Consider the following 13520-nt stretch of genomic DNA (forward strand, 5'->3'; position numbering starts at 1 on the left):
ACGGCCTCCGCGGTTGAATGGCTTGCATACCGGTTTCCATGGTGTCGCCATATCTGAGGTCCTGGGCACCCCGGCCGGGTCAGTGTAAAAAACTTTTTTATATTGTCTCGGGTCTAGTTGTTTGTGGTACCGTCGTTGTTTCAACATTAACATTTTCCCATGCACTTTATATTTTGGCCTCAATTATCTCAGATCCAAGGTCGAAATTCAAAATTGATGCACATCGATTGACAAAATTTTTAATTTTTAAATGGTTTTCGATTAAGCTTATAGCAGTCACAAACAAACATCACTATTCTAGTATCCTAAATTTATAATCAACCTTATAACCATTCCGTTTAGCATGTTTATTCAGAGCAGCAGTGACGTTTTTTATTTTCTCAAAAACGTCTCGCATAGACAGGTTTTCCAGAGTCTTTTTCTTCGCACGTGGCCAAGGTTTGAATTTGTTCTTAACTTCAAGAGCTTCTTTGATATAGTATGGTACATCTGCAACAATTAGTTTTATCAGATGAGATAATAAGGAAGCAGATGGTAAGAAAAGAATATCCCAATCAGCATCATATAATATTAATATCAGTCAACATCACATACGTAGCAACTAAAACACTCGAGTTATGGAAATCGGAAACAACGATACGGTACCACAAACACCCACATCCGACACAGTTTAAATACTTGGGATCTGTACTTAGCGCGTCCGGAGACATCGACTGCGACGTCAGAGCCCGAATCGCAGCCGCTTGGGCAAAGTGGCGTGAGGTGACTGGTGTCATTTGTGACCCCAAGATACTAAGCTGCCAAGAAGTTAAGCTGAAAGGACAGGTCTATAAATCCATAATTAGGCCTGTCCTTTTATATGGCAGTGAAACGTGGCCCGTACTTGAGCGTCATAAGCAGGAGCTGCGTGTCACGGAAATGAAGATGCTGCGCTGGGTGTGTGGAGTTTCACGGAAAGACCGTGTCAGAAACTCCCGCATCCGCGGCAGCCTTCACGTCCGTGACATTGCAGATAAACTGCAAGAAAGCCGCCTACGTTGGTAAGGCCACATCTTACGGAAACCGGCATGCTACGTGGGAAACAAATGTCTGGCTATGCCACCTCCGCCGGGCCCCGGTAGAAGGGGTAGACCCAAGAAGTGCTGGCTTGACGTCGCCAAGGGTGATATGCGTGCCAATGGTCTCACCACTAAGGATGCCGAAGACCGTGCAAAGTGGAGGAGAAAAAGTAGGAAAGCAGACCCCGGGCTCCGCAGCAATACTGCTGAGGACGCAACCGGGACAACGCTCAGGTGAGAGAGAGAGAGAGAGAGAGAGATACAGTACCACAAACACCCACATCCGAGACAATATAGAAAAGTTATTTTTCTACACTGACCCGGCCGGGAATCGAACCCGGGACCTCAGACATGGCAATAAATGGGAACATACCGCTAGTATAAAATAGTGTTAGGCCGTTTCCTAACTTGTCGGGGTGGTAGTAGCGCGATACAGGTACGCTCGGTATACGCAGTACAGAAAGCTTACGTTTATAATTCAATGTGCGCTTTGTGATTAGCGCGGTATACCGTAAACTGAAACGATCCCTTCCCGCAACTATCTAAACTTGGCTATTACATAGGAAATGAAACTATTTTTCCGGATTTAAATCGCGTATATTTGTTTTTTCAAACAAACCGACGTTTCGGTTGACCGAGGTGGTACAGTCTCCAACCAGTTATGTCTAATATTAATGCAAACCACCCTATTTTTTCACTATAGTTACAATAGTTATTAATTAAATACATTTTGAATTTTACAAAGAAAACATTCCAATTTACGTTACATTAAGTTTTACAACTTATTTTATTGAATGATTTTTTTATTAAGTTTAATTTATTATTAACATACGCGAATATGAATATACGCGATTTAAATCCGGAAAAATAGTTTTATTTCCTATGTGTAACAATCGCGAAAACCTAAGAACTTGGCTATTACAGCTTGGCGGCAGAAATAGGTAAGGTGGCAGTACTTCTCTAGACGAACTCTCTCACAAGGAGCTCTACCGCTAGTAAGATGATAAATAGCAGTGTAACCATGCCATTATAACATCACACTCGTAAAATATAACGTATTTTTAACAACAAAATATTAGATAAAATATCTTAAGGCTGCAGAGATGTGTGGGGCTTGCTTCTTTGCTACTTAACTCCTCTTGTACTTTTAAATTATTCTAATATTTACAATAAATTCGATCTGTCTCGAAATACCCCTTCTCGAAATACTATAAACTTAATTCTAATTACATACTAAATGGGTATTAAGTACCATACCTCTAGGTCTGTTAATTTCGTACATGTAATCACGTTGTTCATGCATGTAGCACTTTATAGAGTTCATTGTCACTAGTAAAAATCCTAATATCATTAACATTTTCATTGAGTATTTCCCAACGTGAACAAATAACCGAAAATGTGTGAAATAGGGCGAGCGGTACTTAGTTATGCAACGTCACATTTTCTGAAACCTGGAAGAAAATTGTGTCAAATTAAATATACATAAAAAGTATATAATTATTTGTATATTAAATAATATTATTGTAATTAAAATAATAATTAAATAAACAAAATTACAACTCGTGCAAATTTCACAATTTTTAGACACGAAACTTTTCATCGACATTTGTTACGTCGAAATTGTACAACACATTATAAAGAAATTTGTCAAAAAGTATTCTAGATTCTGAATTCATACGTGTTTTAAATAGTTGATTTTTTAAGTCTAACAAAATCATACTAGCTTCTTTATACAGGGTGATAGATTTTTACGGGGATTTTATTTATTATTTAAGGGGAAAAATTACTCTTCAATACGTACAACTTTTACTACGGAAAATGCCACACATTACGAAAAAACAATCTTCATCCCAATAAGCACTCCACAACTGAGCAAGTGTCTTTTGCAAAGAGAAACGCTGAGGACCTCATACTGCGTACGTTTTACGAGAATTGAGAACCTTGTTCGATATGCAAGTATCATAGCGAATTCTAATTTGAAGGCGCGTTTTCCCTTCATAATTAACGAGAGATATTGTCACTAAACTTTAACAAATGCACGTAATTTTAAAATAAAATTCATATGAGCAATCCATTATAGGGATTCGATATAGCGACGTCTCATTTAAGATGTATTTTTCTACACTGGCCCTTCCGAACGTATAGACAACTGATTTTGTTCTCGCGAAATGACAACTATTAAAAAATTATTACATGTCAAAATTGTTGGTATTGATGAGTAGAAAAACGTCCTTGTGTGTATATCATGAAGTAAAAATGTCACTCTGTTTCTAACCTAAAGTTTCACAATACACAGGTGTTCAATCAGCAAACCAATCTCTATGGAAGTAACTAACACCATCCACTCCATATTTTGCTTCCAATGCTTTCACGTTGTTTTACAAACTGACTTCGTTTTGTAAACTACGCCATGGAGTAAGAACTCGGTTAAGAAGGAACGCATAAACACCGCGGATACGGCAAAACATTATTCTTTTCAAATATACACATATGATAAATTTACATGTTTGTAATTTAAATGTTTTTATACAAAAATAAGTGCGCGGTGAGGTCGACGAAAAGGTCACTCACGCATTGAAAAGGTCCAAGTTATAGCGTTCGTGGAACAAATCCGCAGCCAGGGAATTTCGCTCCGTAGCCGCTCGCCATATAAATGTGGAAGCAAAACGCTTCGTGTGAATCCTGGGTATATCCATAATATAGGGGTGGAACCCCAGCTTACGTCTAGTCCCCCGATGATGGAAAGGGGAAGGCGGAATCAAATCATGCAACTCTATCGCACATTCTCCAGACAAGTAGGTAACTTTACGACAGCGTTGAAGGCTACGCAGCTTCGCCTCTCCTAAATTCGAGTCATCTAGCTAGTTGTTAGTTATTCAAGAAATGTTATTTTATTTGTTTTTATGTTGACAGTACTTAGATAATCAGTTTTGGTATCTAAGCCGGTTCTACCATACATGTTATTGCAACGTGGAATTTTAAGCAAGTGATTGATGCAATCGAGAGATTGGATTGGTAATCAAGACATTAGAAGTAGAAATACGACATGTCTTATTTCATTTATAGCCCTTCTCAACCATATCGGTGTAGGCCTCCTGCCACTTCTCTCGGCTCTGTGCTATCTGTATCCAATTCAACCCCGCCACTTTCTTTATCTCATCCTCCCAACGCATCTGCCGTCTCCCTTTGGGGCGATTTTCACCCCAAGGTCGCCATTCAAGGACCACTTTACACCAGGAGCCATGCTTTCGAACACGTGACACGTGACCCGCCCACTGCCAGTTCGTTCGTTACGTCATGGCACTGCTGGTGCTCTTAATATCCTCATACACGTTAATACCCCAGTATATAGGGCGATTTGTCTTCTCAGTATGTCATTTCTGGTCGATCGCAACGACGAATCGATAGTGTATATTTATATCGATAACAATTAATTAGAACGCCATGATGTTAGCAACGGATCGATAAGATAATCGTGAAGATAGATCCAATCCAGAAATCGTCTGTTTATGGAAGCCTGTTAGATGCTCCCCAAATTAATTACTTATGACATGAATATATACTTTCGATTCGTCTGAAATGACGGATAGTCAAGACCAATCGTTCCGTATATGGGGGCCTTTGTATGTCCAACTGAGCACGTGTCACCAATAAGCAGAAGATTTCGGTCACAGTCCGACATTTTGGCCCGATTTCGTGTTTTTTTTTTATAACATCAAGTGACGAGATGAACAAGTCGTGCGCCTGATGGTAGGTTACACGCCTGTCCATAACAGTTACAGTACCACTCAGAGGTTTAAATTGTTAAGATCTGATCTGATCTGGTAGTGCCCCCTACCACTGCGCCCGTCGCCCTGAGACGTAAGTTGACAAGTCTGCCTGTAATCTCACCAGCATCCTTCAAAACCGGAACACATTACTGCTGATATTACTGCTTGGCGGCAGAAATAGGTAGGCAGTACTACCCTGGATGAATTCTCCCTAGTATGTTCTAAATTCCAATCCATGCCCCTTAGTGGAACGTATGACTTTTTTTGCTATGAATTTGTGTAATTTATCTGTAAGTAAACTTATCTTTTTTGTCGTGGGGGTACACACGACAGTGTAGTTAGGCTGAGCGAAATATTTATTCAGCTTTCTGAGATAAAACAATACGTGAAATTGGTAATCTTTTAACGGAAAATGTCTGAGTCTAAAACATTGTTTTCTAAGAGCGCACGGCTTGTAGTGACATTGTTATTACTCGGTATATACAAGAAAAGGTAAGAAAAATAATACATATATTTTATTTCAAAACCGTATTAGGTTTAGTATGAATTTTAAAATGTGTATCGTGTTCTGTATTTTGACGGCACTGTGAGCGCTGGGTGAAGAACCTCCCGGATACTATTCCCGGTGACGCCAATTTGGGAAACAATATTTTCGAAATTGGTTCTAATCTACGTGTTCTGGGTAGCAGTTTAATAGCAGTTCAACTGCCCCTCGTGAAAGAGTTTTTCCAGAGTAGTACTGCCTTTACCTTGCCTATTTCTGTCGCCAAGCAGTAATGTCAGGATTATTGTGTTCCGGTTTTGAAGAGTAAAGGAGCTGGTGAAATTACAGGCACATGGGACTTATCAACTCATGTCTCAGGGTGACTGGCGCAGTGGCAGTGCCCCTATATAAAAAATCAATTTAGTATCACATTTATATGTAGAAACATTTTTAAAAAACCCTCTTCTGTAAAATTTGGTTTTTGTCGCTTATTAAATCGGCGGTAATGATTCAAGTAGTCTTTGTAAAATATGCAATAGTATATTAGGGGTTAAAGTATGAAATTGCCGTTTTATTGCAATAGGTTCTTTGAATTTTCATAGAATCTTCATGGTTTGAGGTTTTCGAATGAAACTTTTTTCAAATGGTTTCTGTGATTTTTTTTTTTTAAATTTGAAACATTTGAATATCGACTTTCAATTGTTTTTGTTATTCAATTTAGACAAGAAAGATGGATACTGCGAAAATTCGAGTGATTTTTGAATACGAGTTCCGACGCGGAACTACCGCGGCAGAAACAGCCCGCAATATCAATGCTGCGTTTGGAGAGGGGTCTACTAATGAACGCACCGTGCGATTTTGGTTTAAACGCTTTCGTGATGGAAATTTCGACTTAAAGAACGAGTCACGAGGAAGACCGCCCACACAGGTGAATAACGATGAATTAAGAGAGATAGTGGAAGCCGATCCTAGTCAAACTACCCAGGAATTAGCGGCATGGTTTAACGTTACCTTACCCACAATATTGACTCACTTGCGTCAAATCAATAAAATAAAAAAATACGAAAAATGGGTGCCTCATGATTTGACTGATCTGCAGAAAGAAACGCGTGTTGAAACTTGTGTTGCCTTGTTGAACCGGTACAGAAATGAAGGAATATTGGATCGAATTGTAACATGTGATGAAAAGTGGATTCTTTATGATAACCGGAAAAGAAAAATGCAATGGCTGACCCCAGGTCAAATGCCACAACAGTGTCCTAAAGCAAAACTTACCAATAAAAAGGTAATGGTAACTGTTTGGTGGTCTCAGCATGGTGTTATTCACTATAGTTTTCTCCGATCTGGTCAAGCAATAACGGCAGATGTCTATTGTGCCGAACTCCGAACCATGTTGACAAAACTAGCAGTAAAACAGCCCCGACTCATGAATCGATCTTCACCATTATTGCTCCACGACAACGCGAGACCTCACACAGCACGAGAAACCATTTTGACCCTTCAGGAACTGCAGTTAGAAACCATTCGTCATCCTCCGTATTCACCAGACCTTGCTCCAACGGACTACCATTTTTTTCGTGATTTGGACAATTATCTAAGTGACAAGAAGTTTTCTTCCCAGGAGGCAGTACAAAATGCTTTCACACAGTTTGTGCAGTCTAGATCGTCGGAGTTCTATCGCAAAGGCATTAATAACCTTCCTATTAGATGGCAGCAATGTATAGATAATAATGGCAACTATTTTGATTAAATAAATTTGTTAAAAATTTAAAAAATAAACAATTTAGATTTTCAGTACAAATCGGCAATTTCATACTTTAACCCCTATTATTTTATAAAAAAACCGACTTCAAAATATTGATGTGTTCGTAGCCGCGGCCTCTTCAGCGACAATTGAAATGGAGATGGAAGTCCTCGTCAACACGATCCATGTGAGCCCAAACACAAGATCGCTATTGTCCTGTTGAGGAGTGCCTCTCATCAGCTCTAGGTCACATTAACATTTTATTTTCATTGGAGTTTCACCTACGCACCAATTTTCATTAAAATTGGATTCATCATCAAAGCCACCCTTAGACGTAAAGCTGTTGAGTAATAGGTTAGGGTAGAATGGACGATAGAGGGAAGAATGTCATGTGATGAGAAGAGTGCTAGGTATGAGTGTGGAGGGATATAAGGTTAGAGGAAGGTCAAATAAAAGGTGGATAGGTTGTGTGAAAGATGACATGGATAAGAAAGGTATGAGTATGGAAATGACGGCTGTTAGGGGAGAGTGGAAGAAAAATATATGTTTTGCCGACCCCACGTAGCGTGGAAAAAGGACAGGAAGAAGAAGAAGACATAAAGCTGTTTCTGGTCAGTTCCAGCCCATTTCACCTTTAAAATAATCTAAATTTATGCCGTTAATTAAAATTCATATATCCTACAAGCAAACGAATCATCGAAGCATTCGCTTTTCTTGAATTAAAAATGTCTTTGTGTTTGTAAGGAATCTAAACTATTTCAATATACACTGGTACAATCGCTAAAACAATCCCTATGAAAGTAAGTAGCACCGTCCACTACATGTTTTGTTTTCACTGTGCTCGCCTTTGTTTTACAAACTGACTTTGTTTAGCAAACAATGCCATGGAGTAAGAAAGCAAGCGCGTGGATATGTCATTTGGGGTGCACGAAAGAAGCTTCACCGCACGATGAACCTTTATTGAGCGTCTGGCTTACGATTACGCCTATTGGCAAATCTTTTCATCACGTAATGGCAAGCACTATAGTGTATGCTATCGATATGCTAGAAGACGTCATAACATTATACCGTATCTTTAGTACGTAAGTGACAGACATCAAAATAAAAAGTTTGTTTTCAAAAATCAGGCTGGCTATTTAATTGTTTTATTTTAGGTTATTAACATAAAAAATTTATGAAAAAAAAATTACATAAAAAAATTGTGGACTGCTACTTTTTTAACCGACTTGAAAAAAGGAGGTGGTTGTCTATTCCATTGTATGTTTTTTTTATGTATGTTACGCGATAACTCCGGTGTTTGTGAACCGATTTTCATGATTCTTTTTTTGTTGGAAAGGGGGTACTTCCATAGTGGTCCCATTTCATTTTGAAGAAAATCATCCACCTCTAAGGGTGGCTGTTCACGCATGAAGATTCATTTTTATAAATAGCGCCTCAATTTTACTTAAAGAGCAATTATTTTAATGGTTCATTTTGCTATTTCTCCAATACAAGGCGTTTTTCTCTCAATGTACTTTGAGTAGTGAGAACCGATTTTTATTATCTCCACTGTCAAGTTCTGTATAGTGGCAAACTAGGGGATATTTCAATAAAACTTAGCAAATAGACGTAATTCCACGTACTTTTGAGGTCGGTTTTTTTAGTACTCTGTACTGAGATTATATTCATTTGTTTTAAATGTCTTATTGTTATATTAGCGAGAGTTCGGAACTGCGTATATACAAAATGACAAATACAACTACAAACTCTTCTATAAACACACAAATAACACCTTTTTTTAACCGACTTCAAAAAAAGGAGGAGGTTCTCAATTCGTCTGGATGATTTTTTTTGTATGTATGTTACGCGATAACTCCGCCATCTGTGAACCAATTTTGATGATTCTTTTTTAAAGAAGGTACCTCAGATGTGATCCCATTTAAATTTCAAGAAAATATTCCACCTCTAAGGGTGGCAAACTAGGGGATGAATGACTTTTGAGGTCGGTTCTTTTAACCGGAGGTTAGGTTATTATGATATCAATGGACAGGATGAACAGGTCGTGTCGTTTAGTAGGCAACTTATTCGTCCCGTCATTAGGTCTCATAAAAAAGAAAATGTATAAATTTATATTAACGTATCCATCAATATTAATAGCTCCTAAATGCTACACTACGTAAACACGACGCAAGGGCTGTGTTGAGTACTTTGATACTCTGTCTTTGTTCGTTAGTGGACTCGTGTACTTTGTGCATAAAATTTTTGGGAATGACTCCTTTGAAATTAATGATAATAACGCACATACTCGTAGCGCACTCCCCTATGCGGGAAACCAGTATCACAGGTGCCATGATATACATATAGACAGCCACAAATTACACACAAACTCACGAGAGATTTTCTTTTTATATTATCAAGGAACGGGACGAATAAGTCGTTCACCTGATGGTAAGCTATACGCCTGTGCATTACAGTTGCAGTGCCACTCAGAGCTTTGAATCCATTGACTTACAAATAAATGGACGACGGGTCTAATACTAAAACCACGAAAAAAATGTCCCAAGTCAACATATTTAAACGTAGTGACATGTAAAGGAATATGAAAAATAGCTTAAACGTTGAGTTTAAATTGTAATGTCATCGCAGTACTGTCTAATTTTGCTTGCTTTGCTGTCAGTCGAACAAACGAAGACTAAAGCGTGAATGACGCTCTGTATACGATTTTAGCGCCCTATAAGTTCGGACACTTTTTAGCGCGGAACCGACGTCCATATAATTGTAAGTCAATGTTTGAATCGCAAAGATCTGAAGGGCACTGCCACTGCGCCCGTCACCCTAAGACATAAGTCGACAAGTTCCATGTGCCTGTAATTTCACCAGCACCCGTACCGTTCAAAACTGGAACACAGTAATTCTGACATTACTGCTTGGCGGCAGAAATAAGCAAGATGGCAATATTACCCTGGACGAACTCTTTCACAAGGAGCTCTAGTGCTACTAAGATGTAAGCAATACAAATATTTCTCCCGGTTCGGGAACCGAACCCGCTACCTCTGCTAGGCAAACCAGCATGATAACCGTTCGGCCACGGAGGCAGGTGATAACCGAAATTTCTGTTTAAGATGATTTTATATCCGATAAAATATATTTTATTCGACTGTCTCTTTTGATAAAAAAAATAAAGATGGGATCGTACTGCTCCTATTTGTACATAAAAAGCTGTCGAATTGTCGAATTTCCTTCCTCGAATCTTTAAGCTCTCCTGAAAAGTGTTTCACAGATGTCGCTACGCCAAAAAAGTCATTAAAAACCAAGAACAAAGATCTGCAATAAACATATGGAAAAATTCGTTAGATCCGTTGGGTCGTTCCATGGCTTATTTGGCATAGGTCTGGCACGGTTTGCTAGGAGACGGTGGTTCGAATCCAGCCGGATCGAAGTAAGTTTTTTTATCTATCTTTATTTCATAATTACTTAGTTTTATTTATTTATTTTTAGGAAGATTTACAGCGAATTTTTAACAATAAACAAATGTCGAGTGCACCTGGAAATGCTAATTACAAATCTCCACAAGTAGCACAAAAACTAAGTTATTAAGTTTTTAGTCAGCAGAAACTAAAATATTATTATTGGAATGTAAACAACATAATATTATTTTACACATTGAGAACAGGTACAATTGCCAATACAGGGAAAAAAAAGGAAAACTATTGAACCCTATATAGCTCAACCAACAACATGCACATCTTAAAGACAGGAAAGAAAATGAGAGATAGATAATCGACATCTGTCGAATCAAGCCTACACTAGCACTGAACAGATCTATGTCAGTAGACGATTGATTGTACTTCTTAATTGCTCTGATAAAAAAATATTTTTTCCTATAATCGGTCTTCGCCTGGGACTCAGCTGGTTAGTCCTAAAGGATAATTTAGGCAGTAGTTCCGCCAAGTCAATTTTACTGTTTATTACTTTATAGGAAGCAAATGTCTCTTCTTCTTCTTAATCTTTTCGCTTATAATCAAGAGGTACAAAATGATAACGCTTACAACGCTCCACATAGCATGCCGTTTGCTGTTTTGTCGTATAATCTAAATACCTTAAAAACTTTTTTGTATGGTTTCAATACGTGATTTGTAAACTTCGTATCTGGGGGTCTACTCTCGTTCTTCCGTCCGAAAAAATAACTGTCAAATAAGTAATATTCGACCAAATTAAAAGACAACGTCAAGTATGAAGCTTCACTCGCTTCATGCGTCTTTTAATTTAGTCGAGCATTACTTATTTGACAGTTATTTTTTCGGACGGATGTCGGACGGTTCCACACCTGAGAAGCATATTCGAGAATACTACAATATTTTAATAGGTTTCATATTAATTATAACAAACTAGTGGAGTAATTTCACATCCTGACATTCAATAAAACTCAATTACTCTCCTGTAAAGTTGTCAATTTGCAGATGTGGCTTTATTACACAAAGTTTGAGACTTGCAGGTGGCGCTTTCATCCCGTACATTCACATCTATGTATGACCGTTGCTTGAAATATTTTTTTATAATACAAACAAGTCGCGCGACTGCTGTTAAGCGACACGCCTGTCCGTAACAACTGAATACGAAGGCTTAAGCTACCACGGCTGGCAGGCGGTCCACGATGATGAATATTGCGGGTTCAATTGTTTTTACAAATGTAATTTTATGTCGAAGAAAAGCTATAAATTCATAAATAAATAACAATTTCTTTTTTTCATTGTTTTTCATATGATTAATGATTCCCCTTGTCGTGAATTTTCAATTTCCAATATCTTTGCATTGAATCAGTTATAATGAATGCTTATTGGAATTGATGTCTCTTATAAGCTCTGTTTTGATGCGTATTACCAAGTTTTATTAAATTTTGAGAAGAAAACTTGCCTATGGAATCAAGTAAATACGCATTTTTTAAGTAGTCACTTTTTTATTCACTAGAACGTGAATTAATTTACTTTTCCTATTGTAATTGTTTCAAAGACATTACGATTTACGTTTCTGATCGTGATTATAAGGATACTTCAATGCGATGAAGATAATTTTATGACTGTAGTATACGAATATAAATTTAATCTCCAGGTACTAAAGTTGATTCATTATTTTTTAAATTAAGTGTTTTAAAACATTCAATTTAATCGTCATACCAAATGACAAAGAAATATTATTAAAAGTTCGCGTTGCACTGTTATGATTAATTGTTTTAATTTTCTCTGAATTGAATTATTTTTGTACAACATTTAATAAACGAAACATCTTTCTTTTTAAAAGAAACTTTCATAAGTTTCTTACAGGCGGCGCTGACGGTTAAAAGCCATTTAATCCCAATACATAGAAATGCAACAAGCCCATAGAGAAATTCGTAAAATCTGTCTAGCGGAAATTTTAAACGGTAGTTTCCCATTTCAGACGATAAGACACGCTTAGAACTCTTTTCAAATTGTAATCTGATAAAACTTAGATTAATTTACATTTCGCAATATATATTTTAATTTCATTTCGTTTAATATATTGTATATTAACAATGTTTTTGTAAGAAGTGGGCTGGAATACTGCGCGGAAATCTGGGATCATATGAGGATAAATATTGTCTCCAGATTGGAAAAATACAACGCAAATTCGCTACATACTTGAAAAGTATGGTTATTATCCGCCGCTCTGTCCTTCCTTATTTGTCTACGGAATGGTCGGTCTTGTCACCTTGGAAGTAAGGCCTAAAGTTCGCACCGTACTCCATTACGTATTTCTCCTGCGAGGTGGACAATCCCGGAGCAACGTCGATCTGTTTGTGCCAAATAGATACGTCTGCACGGGCCGACGCCGACATCAATTGTTTGCGCCCCACGTGCGACACACTTGCCGGCTGACGTAACGAAACGTAGTCTCTCGTTGCTTAACTGTCTAGTCGCTAAGGTCTAGGATGTTGACATCTTTTGCGACAACATTAGCAAAGTAATTTATAAGGCAAACTTAGCGTATCAAATATGTATGTAGTATAAGTAATTAGCATGTAAGCGTTTCGGTTGTTACTGTAAGTTTACATTGCGTCTTTAATAAATAAATAAATAAATACAATATTTTTTTATAATACCAACTGACTGGACGAACAAGCGCCTATGTGAAGCAGCATGCCTGTCCAGTAGCAGTGCCACTCAGAGCTTTTAAAGCATAACACTTACAGCAACATCTAGGGATATGCACACCTTTTGCCTACAAAAAGATATTTAGAAAAAAAAAATTGGACCGACTAGGAGACCAAATGGCTGGGCAGCTACTTCACCGAACCTATCGACATGGTCATTCAAAGAATACTTTCATTTGGAAGTCAATTCCGCTGCGACATGACTTCAACTTTTAAGTTACTTTTTTCATGATACCGAGTGACGGAATTAAGCGTCACCTGTCCACAGCAGTTGCACTGCCACTCAGAGCTTTAAATCGCAGAGATCTGAGGTTCA

At 37.8% G+C, this 13520-nt stretch overlaps 1 long non-coding RNA gene across 1 annotated transcript; it reads right to left on the minus strand.

Annotated features, from left to right (window-relative positions):
* Window positions 1-261: 261 nt before the first annotated feature.
* Window positions 262-3359, minus strand: LOC113240463. The gene is made up of 3 exons (XR_003311252.1): window positions 3252-3359; window positions 2316-2509; window positions 262-489 (listed from the first exon to the last, which is right to left on the minus strand). It is a non-coding gene; the product is annotated as an uncharacterized LOC113240463 (long non-coding RNA).
* Window positions 3360-13520: the final 10161 nt, after the last annotated feature.

This window comes from Hyposmocoma kahamanoa, unplaced genomic scaffold (assembly GCF_003589595.1).
Source record: "Hyposmocoma kahamanoa isolate Upper Pololo Valley unplaced genomic scaffold, ASM358959v1 138, whole genome shotgun sequence".
Classification (NCBI taxonomy): domain Eukaryota; kingdom Metazoa; phylum Arthropoda; class Insecta; order Lepidoptera; family Cosmopterigidae; genus Hyposmocoma; species Hyposmocoma kahamanoa.